This window comes from Mauremys mutica, chromosome 12, assembly GCF_020497125.1.
Source record: "Mauremys mutica isolate MM-2020 ecotype Southern chromosome 12, ASM2049712v1, whole genome shotgun sequence".
Classification (NCBI taxonomy): Eukaryota; Metazoa; Chordata; order Testudines; family Geoemydidae; genus Mauremys; species Mauremys mutica.
In genome coordinates, this window is record NC_059083.1 from 15,394,252 (window position 1) to 15,411,781 (window position 17,530).

The 17,530-nt window shown below is 59.2% G+C and overlaps 1 pseudogene; it reads left to right on the forward strand.

The window, feature by feature from the left end:
- Nucleotides 1-1,114: 1,114 nt before the first annotated feature.
- On the forward strand, nt 1,115-16,538 carry LOC123346598 (annotated as a pseudogene).
- The last annotated feature ends 992 nt before the right edge of the window (nt 16,539-17,530 follow it).

The following is a 17,530-nucleotide window of genomic DNA, read 5'->3' on the forward strand; positions in this document are numbered from 1 at the left end:
AGGGCGCTGTGCCCTCGGCCCCAGCTGGAAGGGGAAGCCCCAGCCCCGGGATGCTGAACTGCCAGGGCCCAGCCACTAGCTGGGGAGGAGCGGGCGAGTCGAGCCGGGGCTGCGCCGCCTCAGCTGTGCACTGGCTGCTGCTTTGCCTTGTGCCACCCCTTATATCGGGGCGTCTCTGTGTGGCCGGGTGGGGGAGGGGGTAAAGCTGGGAGAAGGTGACATCACTCTCTCCGCTTCCAGCGCTGCCTGCGAGCCCCAGCATCGCCTGAGCTTGGGTCGGCAAAAAGCCTAGAGCCGGCCCTGGACCCAAGGGAAAGGCTGCTGCAGCTGGTGTCCAGGAAGCTCCAGGCAGGTAAGGAAGCCAGGGCCTGGGAAAGACCAGTTGCTGCACCTTAGTCTCTTCGGAGAAGGCAGGCAGGGAGTGGCTGTTGTGCCTCCCTGGAGAGCCCAGCACCAGCTGTTATGGGGGGAGGGGGGCAGGAGCTGGAGGCGCTGGGAGTAAAAGCTTAGAGCCAGCTGCATGCAGGAGGGTCTCGGAGAGGCTCTGGCTGTGAGGGAACCGCACTGAGCCGCCAGGCAGCTGGGGCCAGGTCCAGCTCTGTGCAGCAGCCCTGAGCCGGAGTGTGCAGGGGGGAAGGGCAGGAAAGGAGCCAGCTGTGCCCGGGAGGTGTGGGGCAGGTGCTGGGCCCTGAGGGCTAGAGCCAGCTGTGTGCAGGGGGGAGGGAGGGAGCGGGAGCCAGCTGTGCAGCGGAGGTGAGCTGGGAAGAGGGGCTGTGGGCGCTGCGGAGGGCAGGTGCGAGCACTGGCCGCTCTGCAGCATGGCGAGGGTTGAGGGAGCCGGCGCCCTGCCGCCAAGTGCCCTGCCCACCCAGGGAAGCTCCGTGACGGTTTTACAGACCCCAGGCCTGTGCCCTGGGGAAGAGTCAGGTGGCTGCAGTGGATATAAACCCCGACAGGAATCGGGGAGGGGGGGGAGGGGAGAGTGGGATATGAGACCCCCCCCACACACACACACACATTGCTTCTGGGGAGCAGGAAGGGCTGTTGGCTGTGTGGGGGATCCAACCTACCCCTTTCCCACTGCAGCTTGAGATCATTGCTCCTTGTTCTGTCATCTGCCACCACTGAGAACAGCCGAGCTCCAGCCTCTTTGGAACCCCCCTTCAGGTAGTTGAAGGCTGCTATCAAATTCCCCCTCACGCTTCTATTCTGCAGGCTAAACAAGTTCCCCCAGCCTCTCCTCGTAAGTCATGTGCCCCAGCCCCCTGATCATTTTTATTGCCCTCTGCTGGATTATCTCCAATTTGTTCATGTCCTTTCTGTAGTGGAGGGCGCAAAACTGGACACAATACTCCAGATGAGGCCTCACCAGTGCCGAATAGAGGGGAATAATCACTTCCCTCGATTTGCTGGCAATGCTCCTGCTAATGCAGCCCAATATGCTATTAGCCTTCTTGGCAACAAGGGCACCCTGCTGACTTGTATCCAGCTTCTCGTCCACTGTAACCCCTAGTTCCTTTTCTGCAGAACTGCTGCTTAGCCAGTCGGCCCCAGCCTGTAGCAGTGCAGGGGATTCTTCCTTCCTAAGTGCAGGACTCTGCACTTGTCCTGGTTGAACCTCATCAGATTTCTTTTGGACCAATCCTCCAATTTGCCTAGGTCACTCTGGACCCTATCCCTACCCTCCATCGTATCTACCTCTCAGTAGCTCAGTAACCTACAGCTTGTCACAAAGGGACCCAGTGGCAGTTCAGCCCTGGTAACGCCCTGTCTCTCCCCACAGGATGCTGCCATTCACGGACTGGGTGCTGGAGCTGCTGAGCATGGAGCGGACCCCCCTCCATGCTTACACCATTTCCGCCCTGCTCCTTGCCCTGCTGGCCCTGCTCTTCCGCACCCTCCTGCAGCTCGGGAACTCCTGGCACTGCTACTATGTGAACTGCCAGCGGCTGCGCTGCTTCCCAGAGCCCCCGCGTCGCAACTGGCTGCTGGGACACTTGGGAATGGTAGGTGTCATGTCACGTGGAGGTGGGGAGGGGGCGAGTGTCTTCTCTTCCCTCTTACTCCTTGCTGCCACTGAGACATGGCTTGATCCCTGCTGGGAGATGCCACCCTTGCCCACCCCAAGGGAGGGGCTGGTGGAATAGCCCCTGCGAGGGCTGGGGGTAGGTGACTCTGCTGGTTCAGGCCTCTCCCTCCATCCCAGGTGAAAGGTTTTGTTCCCAGCTGGTGCATGGCCTGGAAGGTTGCTCAGGGAGTCGTGCCCATCCATCAGACACATGGGAATGGGGCTGGGACCGAGCAGGGGTAGGAGACAAGGGTCCTGGGACAGCTCCACCAGGTTCTCAGCACACGCCCTGTCTGGCACCAGAGTGGGCAGCGTCTGAACCCAACGAGGAAGCTGGAGTCAGAGGCATCGGTCACACTGCTGTTCCCATCCTGCTGTGGATCGGGCCCTTCCTATGGCTGCTGGCTCTGATGCACCCCTGATACAGCAGGGCCCTGGGCTCCATCTCTGGCACTGGATGGGGCGGGAGTGGTGGGGCAGCTGGGGCTCTGGCCCACATGCAGAATGAGGGGGGGGGGTGAATGGCCCCCTACCCACCCAGTGCCCTGCACTCAAATGCCGCATTCTCCAGGCAGGGCCCAAGGCTGAGTGTGGGATGTGCCCTGGTGGGTGACTCTGGGCTCCGGTGCCCAGACACTTGCCCAGTGGCAGGGGGCTGTAAGGGAACCAATCCATAGAAGCCTCTCTGCTCGCCCCTGCCCCTGCCATGCTCCCTGGCCCAGCCCTGTGCCACCCCTGCCAGCCCGCTGCACCCCCATGGCTCTGCCTGCATTGGCGGTGAGTGGCCCCTGGGCCTGTTCGGTCGCCTTTGCTGTGGAGCAGGAAGGGTTATAAAGCCCTTGGCGGGATGGCCCCACCTGGTGTAGCTGTGGCAAGGGCGTAGCCAATCACCATGTGCCGTGATATCAGGCATGGGCCATGCTCAGGAGTGAGGGTCTTGACAGATACACTTGGTGCGGCACGGCACGTGGCAGTGGGCAGATCCCTGCCTCTGATCAGAGGATCTGATTCTGCCCCATCTGGTGTGCACTGACTTGCTCTGGACTCTAGGAGGGACCCAATCCTACCCTATATTAACTCTGCCCTGTCCCTCCTGCAGTTCATATCTGATGAGGAGGGGCTGAGTTTGGTGTCCCAAACAGTGGCTACATTCTCCCAGGCCTGTGTGACATGGATGGGGCCCTTCCTACCAGTCCTGGCCCTGGTGCACCCTGATTACCTCAAGCCGATCACAACAGCCTCAGGTACGCTGGCTCCTGGGGGTGGTGGTGAGACTGAGGGTATGTCTGCACTGCATGTAGACACCCGTGGCTGGCCCGTGTCAGCTGGCTCGGGCTGTGTCAGGCTTCCTTCTCCGCTCTGAACTTTAGGGTACAGATGTGGGGACCCATATGAAAGACCCCCTAAGCTTATTTACCAGCTTAGGGTAACAGTAAGCTGCCACCACCAAGCATGTTTCAAATCTTGGTGGTGGCACTTGGGAAATAGTTGGGGGGAGAGGCAGAGTTCCAAGTCCCGAGCGCCCCCCCCCTTTCCTGGGCAGATGTGAGACTAATTCCTCCCCCCCCCCAAGTCCTTACACCCCTGTTCCTGGGTAGGCTTGACAGTATACCCTCACCAATTAGTCCTGGTGAACACGGATCCAAAACCCTTGGATCTTAAAACAAGGAAAAATCATTTAGGTTCTTAAAAGAATTTTATTAAAAAGAAAAGGTAAAGTTCATCTCTGTAAAATCGGGATGGAAATAACTTTACGGGGTAATCAGATTCAGAGAGCCCAGAGGAACCCCCTCTAGCCTTAGGTTTAAAGTTACAGCAAACAGAGGTAAACCCTCTAGCAAAAGGAACATATACGGGTTGAGAAAACAAAGATGAAAACTATGAGAGACTGGTTCAGAAAGATTTGGAGAACATGGATTGATGTCCAGTCCCTCTTAGTCCCAAGAGTGAACACCACCAAAACAAAGAGCACAAACAAAAGCCTCCTTCCCCCGCCCAAGATTTGAAAGTATCATGTCCCCTTATTGGTCCTTTAGGTCAGGTGTCAGCCAGGTTAGCTGAGCTTCTTAACCCTTTACAGGTAAAAGGATTTTGGTGCCTCTGGCCAGGAGGGATTTTACAGAATTGTACACAGGAGGGTTGTTGCCCTTCCCTTTATAGTTATGACAGGCCATTACACTGCAGTGTAGATATTTTGGTTGGGGCTGGAGCCTGGCCTCTGGGTCCTCCCCGCCATGGGGTCCCAGAACTTAGGCTCAGGGCTGTAGAACTGCAGTATAGACATTGGGATCAGGCTGGAGCCCGAGTCAGCTGACAGGTGTCTAATTGCAGTGTAGACACAACCTGTGGGGCTAGAGATGAGAGACACTACCTGGGCCCCTCTAGCCTGTCCCCGGGGAACCTATGCAGGACTGGCCTCAGCAGTGTGTTCTCCAGGGCCCTGGCCAGGCTGCTGTGACCATCCCAAGGGACAGGGCTCCCAGCCAGTCCCTCACCCCCAGCAGGGCCGGCTTTAGGAAGTGTGGGGCCCAATTCGAACATTTTTGGCGAGGCCCCGGCAGGGATGACTAAAAAAAAAAAAACTTGTAAAAAAAAGCCTTTCATTTCTTAGCAACCGGTTCCCTGTAAAAAGTTCTGCTTTAAGGGATGTGCCACAGTATGTATTTTTTGTACCAATAGGGTTACCATACGTCCGTATTTTTAAAAATTCCTCCCGGATGGCGATTTAAGAACCAAAAAGCTGGACATGTCTGGGAAAATGCGGCTGTATGTTAACCCTGCCTAAAGTTCTTTTTTAAAAAGATAGGCCTGAACTAGAAATGAGCTCCGTTTCACATGTGTGGGTCCCCACCACACCTTGGGGGTGTGCTAAGGTGACCAGATGTCCAGATTTTATAGGGACAGTCCCGATTTTGGGGTCTTTTTCTTATATAGGATCCTACTACCCCCCACCCCTGTTCCAATTTTTCACACTTGCTGTCTGGTCACTCTAGGGTGTGCACATGTGTGGGTCCCAGCTGTTCCCTGCCCCCCTCACTGAAGCAGGTGTGCAGGGTTACTGCCCTGGGAACTGCAGGGCTCCAGTGGACATGGGGCTGGCTGGAGGCAGGGCAGGGGCTGACTGGAGGTAGGATCTGTCTGCAAGCAGGGCAAGGGGTGTGGGGCTGGCTGGAGACAGGGGGATGTGGGGTGGGCTGGCTGGCTTCAGGCAGGGCCGCAGGGGGGTGCGGCAGGGGTTGGCTGGAGATAGGGCAGGTGGTGTGGGGCTGGTGCTGGCAGGGGCTGGCTGCAGGCAGGGCAGGGAGTGCGGGGCTGGCTGCAGGCAGGGGGTGCGGGTACAGGGGGTACAGCCCACCCTGTACAGTGAGTGCCCCCTCCTCCTCCCTCCCCCACCAGGGTAGCAGCAGCAGCCCTTTGCTCGGGGGCTATTTAAAGGGCCTGGGGCTCCCCTGCTTCCACCGCCCCAGCCCTTTAAATAGCCATGGGAGCCCTGGGGAAGCGGCAGGGCTCCGGGGGCTATTTAAAGGACCGGGGCAGTAGAGGCAGCTGGAGCCACCCGCTACCCCAGGACTCTGGGGTTTTTTTAAAGGGCCTGGGGCTCCCCTGCTTCTACCACCCTGGCCCTTTAAATAGCCACGAGAGCCCTGGGGAAGCGGTGGTGTTCCAGGGGCTATTTAAAGAGCCGGGGCAGTAGAAGCAAGGGGAGCCCCAGACTTTTTAAATAGCCCCTAGGGCTCCAGCAGTGGGGCTCTGGTGGCAATTTAAAGGGCCTGAGGCTCCAGCCCCTGCTGGGAGCCCCAGGCCCTTTAAATTGCCCCTGGGGAAGCTGGGCCACTCCGGTACAGCGCACTGGCAGGGCTTGGGTGCGGGGCCCTCTTAGGCGCGGGGCCCGATTCGGGGGAATTGGTTGAATTGGCCTACAGCCGGCCCTGACCCCCAGTGTGACATCATGCTGGTATGAAGGTTTTCCTGATCTTCCCCAGGGTGGGGCTGGGATCCAGTCACCTGGGGCCCTGCAGAGCAGCCCAACCAGAGCCCTGGGGAAGGCACCAGAGGGGACAATCCGCCTGGGGAGCTAATGGGCCTCTCCCAGCAATAGCTCCACAGGGGCTGCACTGTCCAGCCTGGATCTCGCTCTGCTCCAGGTCAACCCCCCCACCCCCACCCCCGTGGGTCGTAACCCTCATGTTCTCGTACATAATCAGTGCAGACCCCTTGGCTCAACTGACTCGCTCCTGCCCGGGTGAACCGATCCTTCCCTGCCACCTTGGCTGCTCTCCTCTGGGTTCTGCACTGTGGGCCCAGCAGCCTCTTCTGGCCTTGACAGCTGGGATTGGGTTACCGTAGAGAGGGGGCCAGGGGGCCCAGAGCTGAATGCAGGGTGGGTCAGGCCAGGAGGGACCGTTCTGCTCCTCTAATCTGACTGCCCGTGTCACACAAGCCAGAGACCCTCCCCAGAGCTCCCTGCAGCCGGCCCCGAGCTCCTGGCTGTGCTGGAGGGAGTGTTACAAAGGGACAGCCCATCTCCAGGTAAAGACTCCCAGGGATGGCAAAGCCCCTGTGTCCCTGGGCCAGTTGTTCCCAGGGCTCATTCCCCTCCTGTCAAACACTTGCACGGCGCTGCCAGTCTGAGTTTGTTCCTGCTGGATGGCAGAGCCCTCTGCTGCCAGGCATTGCTGCCCAGGGAGGGGCTGGTAGCTGGGATCTAGGCACCTGTTTTCCTGCTCTTGAAGAAACTAAATCCATTGGGCTCCTATGGCCTTCCCCGGAGAGGCTGGTTTTCCAGCGTTTGAGTTGTTCTGGTGGCTCCTCCTGGACCCCTCCCCTGCTGTCACTGTGCTATTGGAGGTGGGGGCACAGTGGAGGGAAGGGCTATTGCCTCCCTGCTTCATTGTGGGACAGCTCTGCCCAGGCAGCCCCAGGAAGCTTTAGTCTGTCTCGGGGGCCGTGCTGCATTGGAAACCCCATTGGACCCGGGCTGGGTTCTGCAGCATCCCCTTCCTCCGAGGCAGTTCTGGATCCCCCCAGAGAATGGGCTGCCTTAGTCCAGCTTCTCCAGCTCCCTTGATGTTACTGCTCTTAACTGCAGGCCAGTGTCTGCACCAGCTCACCCTGGGTGAAGGCCGTCAACGTGCTCTGCGCAGGGAGGCAGGGGAATAAAATGGGGCTATGTAGCTGCGGGGGCCAGGTGTTCATGGGGGTCTTCCTTGGGCCCTGGTATGGGCTGATTCCTGTTTGACTCTTGAGAGATTGTGTCATTGGCTGCTCTGGGGAGTCCAGCCCAGCCCAGCCAGCCCCTGCTACCCTCTGGATGCAGGGGCACCCGCAAGCTGCCTGCTGCCATATGGGGATGGGCCGGAGTCCAGCGATGCCCCTGGGCCCCATGGGGGGGGGCAGGTGTGCAGGAGCAGGCAGAGCGCCTCCACGGGCTGCAGACTGTGAGCTTCCTGACAGCTACTGCTCCACCTTTAGAAGTGAGGAGATGGTGCCCCTGTGGCAACCACCCCCCCAACCCGCACCTGGTGCTGCCTGGAGCCATGGACAAGCCCTCACCCCACCAGAGCCACTGAGCACTAGCAACTCCTCTCCTGGGCACCGGGAGCACAGACTGGCTGTCTCCTGCATGGAGAGCCAATGGTCCATAGCTGGGACTGAGGCTCTCAGCTCCACCAGCGCTGTGCCCGGGCTCCTGGGAACAGCAGGAGAGACCCAGCCATGCAGGGCAGACCTAAGGCAGCACCCAGCAGGAGCTGCTACACCGCAAAGACCCCTCCAGCCTGGGCAGGGTGATGGCTCAGACACTCTGAGCAGCAGGGCCAAGGGCACTGCCTGGCTGAACTCCTTGGGGGCAGCAAGCAGAGCCACCTCCCCACTGGGGACCTGTGTCATCATTGGTCTTGCGGGAGCAGCTGGGCCCCATGGGGAGGACGCGGAAACACTCCAGAGGCAGGATAGTGATGGCCAGCAATGATCAGTGACGTGGGGAGCCTGTGCTGGCCCTGTCCCCTCCCTGCCACCCACGGAGAGTGGCCCCTGCTAGGGCTGGTTGCCCAGTGCTCTGGTGTCTCTCGTAGTGCCAGTCACCCGGGTGCTGAGAGGAGTCAGCGGGTGTAGCAGAGGGTGAGGGTTCTCTGCAGCTCTGCCCCCCTAGCACCGCCCTGGTGAGCGAGTTGCTGGGGCTGTGCCCTGCAGGGGGATGTGCCATGAGCAGAAGCCAGACTCCGAAGGAGTCCAGTCCCCGGCCTGGTTGGTGCTCCCTGGCCTGGGGGCTCCTGCTCCATCCTCTGCCACCCCCTTGTGGAGGCGACATCTCTGTTCCCGTTAACGTACTGCTGCCACTCTTTCCAATTAGCCCTGTTCCAAGTGGCGCCTGGGCCCGCAGGGCCAAGGGCACGTGGAGCTAAGCGGGGCCTGTTTGCTCATCCCTGAACTGCTGCCCATTCCAGCAGCTAGGGGCTGTGCCCAGGGACCCAGTTCCATCTGCTGAAACTTTGTAAACAATCCCTGTTGCTGATGCAGTAGCAGGAACAGAGTCCTGCTCCCTCCCCCAGTGCCAGGCTGGCTTGGCAGGACGCAGACGGGGGAGATCTGGCTTTAGTGCTCCAAGCCAATGGCTGGGTCTGAGCGGAGAGAGTTGCTCCCCGGAGCAGAGCTGTATGTCACTGTGCCAGGACAGGGGTGTTTCGGGGCTCAGGAGCTGCCAGTCCAGTGGGGTGGCTCAGCACTCAATCTCCTGCTCAGCTCAGCTGGATGGCAGAGAAGCACAGGGCAGGGGTGCAGTGCTGGGGCTGTGTGAATGCACGTAGCTAGTTCATGCCAGGGCTGAGGGCTCATGCCCCTTGGTTCAGCTCTGCACAGAGAACAGCTGGGAGCCCGTGTTCGCGATAACACAGGGAGCCCCAAGTGGCCCCATCCAACCTACTGCCAGGTGAGGGCAGTCTCCCCTCCCTCATTAGAAATGAAGCTGGGGGCACTCTGAGAACAGCCCGCAGTGCATCTGCCTGGGGAGCTGCTGCTCCTGCAGTGGGCTGAGTCAGGCACTGGGCCCAGCGCGTCGTCCTGGCCGGAGTCCCAGCTGGCCCATGGCTCCTCGTTGTAGGGTCAGAACACGGAGGAGGGGATGCAGTGCGTGGACGAGCTTGTCGGGCGCTATGGCCACTCCTGCCTTTGGTGGTTTAGCCCCTGGCTTCCCATTCTGCCGCTCTTCCACCCAGAGGCAGTTAAACCCGTGCTGCTGGAGTCAGGTAGTGAGGGTGGCCCCAGCGCCAGGAGTTTGTGTGTCCATCCTGGGGCTCAGCAGGGGTTGGATTCCCAGCAGGCGCCTGGAACTATCTGTTGTGTGTGCTGCTCCCTAGAGAAGCCCCTGGCCAGGAGGACTGGCTGCTGAGACCAGCCCTCCTCCACAGGGCTGAGGAGGAAGCTGCCTGGCTCTTGGAGCTGGGGAAGGGCTCAGGTCTTGGGCTGAGCTCTGCTCGGCACATGGCTGCTGCCAACCCAGGGTCCTTAGTGAGTTCCCCTGGCCCCAGAGGGGTTGGGGCAGAGGCTGTAGCCAGCCCTTAGCATCCTGAGAGGAGCACGTCCCCCTGGCTGCAGCTGCCATCAGCCTCTGCGCCAGTGACTCATGGGAACAAAGGTTCCTTGCAGCCCTGCCGGCATCCCTGGCTGGTGATAGGCGAGTGGGGGCAGCCCAGTGGGTCTGATAGCATCTAGCCAGCTCAGGGACACCCCCCCCCCCGCTTCGTCAGCTCAGTCCATGGTCCTGAAGGGAGTGCAGCAGGGGTGAAGGGGACAATCAGGGAGGTGGTGCAGGGGAGAAACAGGTCAGGGGGGTCTCATAAGGACTAAATGCCCAATGTTCTTGGGGGACAGAGAGTGTGGGGGGTGCATGACCGTGAGACTAGTGGGATGTCAGGGGAAATCTGGAGAATGGTTCAGAGAGGGGGGTGGAAGAGATGGGAATAGAACCCAGGATTCCTGGCTCCTAGCCCTCTTCAGGCCCTGTGGTAGCCACAGGATCGCCACCCTGCTCCCAGAGCCGGGGATTACAATTAATAGGGAGCTTTGAAGATGCCAAGCTCTGTACTGTGAAGGCCCCATGTGACTGCCGAGCTCTCACGGTCCGTGACTGCCCCAGGTGCAGTGTCTGTCGCTCTGCAGGCCCGGCCCAGGCTGCAGATGCTGCTTGTGCCCCGTGTCCTGCCTGTCCAGTGACTCGCTCGGAGCAGAGCCTGCTCTGCGTGAGGGCCTGGTGGCTCAGCGCCTGGTCCCTGTCATGTGGCTCCTTCACCCTGTTCACTGAGCCTGTCCTGCTGCCCCAGCAGCCGCCCTCCTGGCTGCTAGGGAGGAGCCTGGAGCAGGGTGTCCAGCAGGGCTCTGCCTTGTCTGACGGGGGCTCCTTTCACAGAGGGATGCTCCAACGCTCCTTAGGAAACAGCCAGTGGAGCAGGCGGGTGCTGGACAGACCCACGTTCCTGTGGCTGCCCCTTTCCAGACTAATAGGTCCTGCAGCTCTAGCCGGGGCTCCTTCCCTGTGTCCTGGTCCGTGTATGTGTGTGTGAGCGCTGGCACCGGGGTGCACCCCAATACCGCCCCCCATTCTGTGTGTCTGAGCAGCAGTGCCGGGGTGTGCCCCATTACAGCCTCCCAAGCCGTGTGTATCTGAGTGCTAGCGCCAGGGTCTGCCCCATTAGCGTCCCCCATGCTGTGCTGTGTGTGTGTGAGCGCTGGCACCGGGGTGCACCCCAATACCGCCCCCTGTGCCATGTGTGTCTGAGCGCTAGCGCCGGGGTCTGCCCCATTACTGCCCCCCGTGCCGTGTGTGTGCCTCAGCACTAACTCCCGAGCCTGCCCTGTCTCTGGTCTCCCCCACAGCTGCCATCGCGCCCAAGGACATGGGAGCCAGCCTTACCCTGCTCTGCTGTGAGAACCCCCAATCCCGGGCTGTTCACGCACAGCCTCTGGCATGTAACTGCTCCTTGGACAATGCAACTGAATGACACTAGCCAATATCTCTGGTCCCAGACACAACCCCAGGAACCTCCGTCTTGCAGTGTCCAGTTATGCCTGCTGGAGCCTGCAAGTTTATATAAGTTCATCAGTGTAACAAAGAAATTGATATGTACCAGGCTTGTTATCCCAAGGAGAGTCTCTGCCACACTTCAAACCAAGTTGTGGGGGAGACGGATAGCTCAGTGTTTTGAGCATTGGCCTGCTAAACCCAGGGTTGTGAGTTGAGGGGGCCACTTAGAGATCTGGGGCAAAAATCAGTACTTGGTCCTGCTAGTGAAGGCAGGGAGCTGGACTCAATGACCTTTCAAGGTCCCTTCCAGTTCTAGGAGATAGGTATATCTCCTATTATTATTATTACCAAACACACTGCTTCAGGTAGGATAAACAAACAGATTTATTAGCTACAAAGATTGATTATAATCACTTAAAATCTAAGCATAGCAAGTTGGATTTGGTCCAATGAAATAAAAGCAAAACACATTCTAAGCTGATCTTAGCACTTTCAGTGCCCTTACAAACTTAGATGCTCCTCACCACAGGCTGGCTGGTTGCTCTTCAGCCAGGCTCTCTCCTTTGAGCAATGCTTCAGTCACTTGGTGGTGGTATTTGTAGATGGAGGTGGACGAGAGAGGAAGAGCCTGGCAAACGTCTCTCCCTTTTATCATGTTCTTTCTTCTCTCTTGGCTATGCTCCCCCCGCCCTCGGGGTCATGTGAGCATTACCTCATCGTGGTCCTTGACTAACCAAGGGAAAGGGGGTGACTCACCAAAGTTCCCTCACCAAAGGCTCTTGAGCAAAGTCAGCTGTCATGGGATAAGAGGGAAGGTCCTTTCTGGATCAGTAACTGGTTAAAAGACAGGAAACAAAGGGTAGGAATAATGGAGAGAGGTAAATAGTGGTGCCCCCCAGGGGTCTGTCCTGGGACCAGTGCTATTCAACATATTCATAAATGATCTGAAAAAGGGGGCACACAGGTGATAAAATTTGCAGATGATACAAAACTGCCCAAGATAAACCCAAAGCAGACTGCAAAGAGTTTCCAAAGGATCTCTCCAAACTGGGTGACTGGGCAACAAAATGGCAGATGAAATTCAATGCTGATAAATGCCAAGTAACGCACATTGGGAAACATAATCCCAACAACACATACAAATGGATGGGGCCTAAATTAGCTGTTACCACACAAGAAAGATCTTGGCGTCATTGTGGATAGTTCTCTGAAAACATCCACTCAATGTGCAGCGTCAACCAAAGAAGCGAACAGAATGTTGGGAACTGTTAGAAAAGGGATAAATAATAAGACAGAAAATATCCTATTGTCTCTGTATAAATCCATGGTACACCCACATCCTGAATCCTGCGGGAAGGTGTGGTTGCCCCATCTCAAAAAAGTTATATTGGAATTGGGGTTTGGGACAGTTTCCTTATGAGGAATGATTAAAAAGACTGGGAATTTTCAGCTCGGAAAAGAGGTGACTAAGGGGGTATGGCCACTGTCGGCAGACAGGACATGGGGCTGGATGGAGCATTGGGCTGACCCAGCCTGTCTGTCCTTATGTCGGTGTGGAGCTGGAGCTACTCATGCCATAGCCGTGAGCACCAGCACATGGGTGTGCACAGGATCACGCACAGACCTTGACATGCGCACACACCTCTCTGCACATACCACCACGCACCTGCACATACCACTACGCACCTGCACCTGCATGTTCATGCCCACGTGTCCCCACAAACACACGTATTTCACTCACACCCCCACCCACGCTCCGTGCACGCATTGCACACCCATGCACACTCTCGTGCCTGCCCAACATGCACCAGGGAGGTTGGGTCTCGTTGAGCACCCCAGCTGGCTGTGACCTGGGGGCCTGGGCTACGGGATCTCTGCCATGGCTACCAGGCTCTGAGCTGAGTGCCTGTCATCTCAGGGGATGGTTTGCTGCTGAGCAATGGTGCAAAATGGGTGCGGCACCGGCGCATGCTGACGCCAGCCTTCCACTTCGACATCCTGAAGCCCTACGTGAAGATCTTCAACCAGAGCACTGACATCATGCATGTGAGTACCTCCCCTCCCCCCACGGCACCAAATCCATGCCTGTGCCTCTGGTCCCTCCTACGGCACAAGCTGCCCTGGCCAGGGGCGGCTCTAGCGATTTCACCACCCCAAGCATGGCGGCACGCCGCGGGGGGCGCTCTGCCGGTCGCCGGTCCCGCAGCTCCAGTGGACCTCCCGCAGACGTGTCTGCGGAGGGTCCGCTGGTCCCGCGGCTCCGGTGGACCTCCTGCAGGCACGCCTGCTGATGCTCCACCAAAGCCGCGGGACCAGCGGACCTTCCGCAGGCACGCCTGTGGGAGGTCCACCGGAGCCGCCTGCTGCCCTCCCAGCGACCGGCAGAGCGCCCCCCATGGTGTGCCGCCCCAAGCACGCGCTTGGCGTGCTGGGGTCTGGAGCTGGCCCTGGCCCTGGCACCCTGCTACCCCCAGCCTGCCTGTGACCCTGCCCTCCTCCCGTGGCATATGCTGCACCATCACTACACTGTGCCCCTGGCCCTGCACCCCCCCCTCACTCCAGGGCATATAGTGCACCGATACCCTGCCCACCCACCCGCCTGCCCACTGCTCTTGCACCCGTCCCAAGCGTATGCCCAGCCCTGTCACTGCACCAATCCACTAACCTACTCCCCTGTCTGCTTGCCTGTCTCTGACGCTGGCCCACCCGCACTGCGTGGGCACCGGGCTCTGCAATGCCGTCCCTGCGGGCAGCTGCTCGGGTACGGCTCTCACGGGCACTGATCTCCCACAGGCCAAGTGGCGCAGGCTGGTGGTGTCAGGCTCCACCTCCCTGGACATGTTTGAACAGGTCAGCCTCATGACCCTGGACAGTCTGCAGAAATGCATCTTCAGCTACAACAGCAACTGCCAGGAGTGAGTGACACGGGGGCAGCTGTCCCAGCAGGGCCCTGCACTGACCCGAGGGTGGGAGCCCCCTCATTGCGGGAGGTCAGAGTTGGGAGAATGGGCTGCAGGGTCCCTCCCTTCCTGGCCTGGCCGCAGCGAGCCCGTCCGGATTCATGGAATGGGTCCCTGAACTGGTGGGTGTTACTGCCGGCCTGGGCAGGAGCAGGGGGCCTTCCGGGGAAGGTGAGTCTGGAGGTGTTGGGGGGTTTCTGTAGTGGCTGCACCAGGCTTTGGTCAGCACTGGGGGTGGAGCTCCTCAGCTCACTGGGCAGAGGCTGGTGCTTGGTGCTTCCACTCGCTGGTCTGTCTGCGAATGCCTGTGGGGTCGGCCTGGCTGTGCTCAGGGCCGGCTCTACTGTTTTTGCCTCCAAGCAGCGCGCCGAATTGCCGCCACGGACGGCGGGGGCAGTCCGTGTGCCGTTAGGGCAGCACATGTTCTGTCCAACTGCTGCCCTCCCCTCCCCGCTGGGGTCCCTTCACCTCTGCCAACCCCGCAAGCTGGAGGGCTTCCCCTGCAAGATGGGCCTAGGCTGCTCCCCAGTGCCCGAGGACCCTGCCACTCAGGTGTGCGTGCCCCTCCCCCGCCACTCACGATGTCATACGTCCCCTCAGTGCCAGCTCCATGCAGCTGTGAATCTGTCCCAACCCTGGTGCCTGGCTCATGGGCTCACACTGGGCATCTCATGCATCCATCTCGGGGGCCAGCGCTAAGCTCTGCTCTCTGCAGGGAGGACCTGTCCCAGATGCCCTTCTCCACCATGTGCATCAAGGAGAGTCTGCGCCTGCACCCACCCATCACGGCCGTGTCCCGGCGCTGCACCAAGGACATCAAACTGCCCGACGGACGTGTCCTACCCAAAGGTACCAGCCTCCTTCCCTGCCCCCAGCCATAACCCCTGAGGTGCTCAACCCCTCCCCTCCTTCTCCCTTTCCTCTCTAAGGAGGCAGCTTCCTCTCTGGCAGGGAATGTCTGTCTGATCAGTATCTACGGGACGCATCACAATCCTGCTGTCTGGCCAGAGCCCCAGGTATTGCTGGTCACTCTGTTCTACCCTTTGGCTATACTCCACCCCACGGCCACTTCCAATGTGACACTAGGGGGCGCTGTGCTGAGGGGGCAGGATTGAGGGGCTCGGTAGGTGGCGCTGTCCCCTCGCAGTCACTGCTGACCCAGTGCCTCACATGGCACTAGGGGGCGCTGTGCTGCAGGGGGCAGGATTGGGGAGCTCGGTAGGGGGAGCTGTCCCCTTGCAGTCACTGCTAACTCAGTGCCCCAGCATAGCACTAGGGGGCGCTGTGCTGCAAGGGGCGGGATTGGGGAGCTCGGTAGGGGGAGCTGTCCCCTCACAATCACTGCTGACTCAGTGCCCCAGCATAGCACTAGGGGGCGCTGAAACACCAGCAGTCTAGCAGCTACCTATTCCCAGCGACCCTCCCCAGAGAGGAAGCTTTCCCCTGCCCCCGAGCTCGCCTAGAGGGGAGTGAGGGTCACACCCCCATTCACACTGGGCAGGGCTGGGTCACTGGGCTCGGCCCGGCTCTGAGTGCTGGGTGGAGGCAGAACCATCCCCGCTGCCAGCGCACGGTCCCAGTGGGCAGCTCGGTCTTGGGGAGCCTGGTGTCCATGCTGTACTGGGGGCGGGGGCTGCCTTTGCTCCCTCCTCGGCTCAGGGACACCCCCCCCTCAGCTCCCCTCACCATGCCCTGTGCTTGCTGCTCCAGGTCTATAATCCGCACCGCTTCCACCCAGAGAACTCCAAGAACAAGCCCCCACTGGCCTTCATGCCCTTCTCTGCTGGACCCAGGTAACCTGCCTGCTGGGCTCAGAGCCCCTCGCCGCACGAACTACCTCTCCTCCTTTCTCCTCCTCCCCCCACCCCCGGCTGCTCACCAGTGAGTGGCTCCCTGTTGGTGCCCTGGCTGCAGTGAAGCATTGTGGGATACGCAGGAGTTGGCCTCTGATCAGTGCTGGGGTCAGCTGTTATTGCTGAGGATCTGCCCCTTCTCCCACAGGGGGCTTGGGCTCCCCCCAGCGTCTGTCTGTCCCTGCGGGCAGTGCGTTCTGGGGTGTCTGTCCCTCCTCCCCCATCCCTGCTCTCACATGGCGGGTGGTTTCTGGGCGAAGAGCACCGGCTGACACACCTGGCTCTCTCACAGGAACTGCATCGGGCAGAACTTCGCCATGGCAGAGATGAAGGTGGTGCTGGCGCTGACGCTGCTGCGCTTCGCCGTGCGGCTGGATGAGAGCAGGCCTGTGCGGCGCAAGCCCGAGCTGATCCTGCGCAGCGAGAACGGGCTGTGGCTGAACCTGGAGCCGCTGGGGCCCAGCCATGAGAGCCGGCCCCCCGCACCGTGCTCCTAGGGCCATCCACTGCCACCCGCTGCGGGGGATCCAGCCTGCTCCACACAGCTCAGGGGCCTGCCGAGTGGCAGACCAGGTGGGGATCATGGTGGGGCCAGAGGTTAGCAGACACCTGGGAGTCAGCTCTCTCCTCTAATCTAGACCAGCCCTCTGTACCAAAGCAGGCGCTGTGGGGTCCAGGCATGGGGCTCAGATCCTGGGAACCCCTAGTGAGGGTGTAAAAATTCCCGTCTCCTCCCCAGACGCCTGCCTCCCCCAAGGCAGTTCAGTGATCATGTTCTTGTCCTCTTAGGTTCCATATTCCCACCAGCACAGCACGGGGACAGGTTCTGTTCCCACAGTGCCCTTTGTGACAGACACTCCCCCAATGCTCCATGCGCCCTGTGCGAAGATTTCAGTCACAGAAACCCCCTTGGGACTGTAACCTGATGTGCTGAAATGACGACTGAGCCTGCTTTCCCTGCCAGCTTGGGCCCCCAGTACCCTCTCTTGTTGAACCAGACCCTCTAACCTGCTGCAGCTGAGATTCAGGGTCTGGGCCATGCCCCCAAGCTGCACATCTTAACTGAAAACAGCACAGCAAGATCCCTATCTCCAGCACTCAGATACCCAGCCCCCATAGGATCCATACCCCAGATAAATCCGTCTTACTCTGTGTACACGTTACACAGGGTAACTTCTTATGTGTTCGCCCTCTTCATCACTAAAAGAGAGAGATGCACGAACTGTATAGCAATTACTTACACTGGATTTATTAATAAGCAAAAGTGATTTGATTAATTATAAAAAAGTAGGATTTAAGTGGTTTTAAGTAATAACAGACAGAACAAAGTAAGTCACTAAGCAAAATAAAACAAACACGCAAGGCTAAGCTTAATACACTAAGAAACTGGTTACAAATAATAGTTTCTCACCCTCAAAAATGTTTCAGTAAGCTTCTTTCACAGACCAGACTTATTTCTAACCTGGGCCCAATCCTTTCCCCTGTTTAGTGTCCGTTAGTTCCTCAGACATCTTGGGTGATAAGCAGGGGTCTCCTCACCATGACTGGCAGCCCCCTCATATAGATTTGGCAAAAGGCGGGAGTCCTTTGTTCCAGCTTGTCCCCCTCCCAATTCTTTACGGAAAAGTCA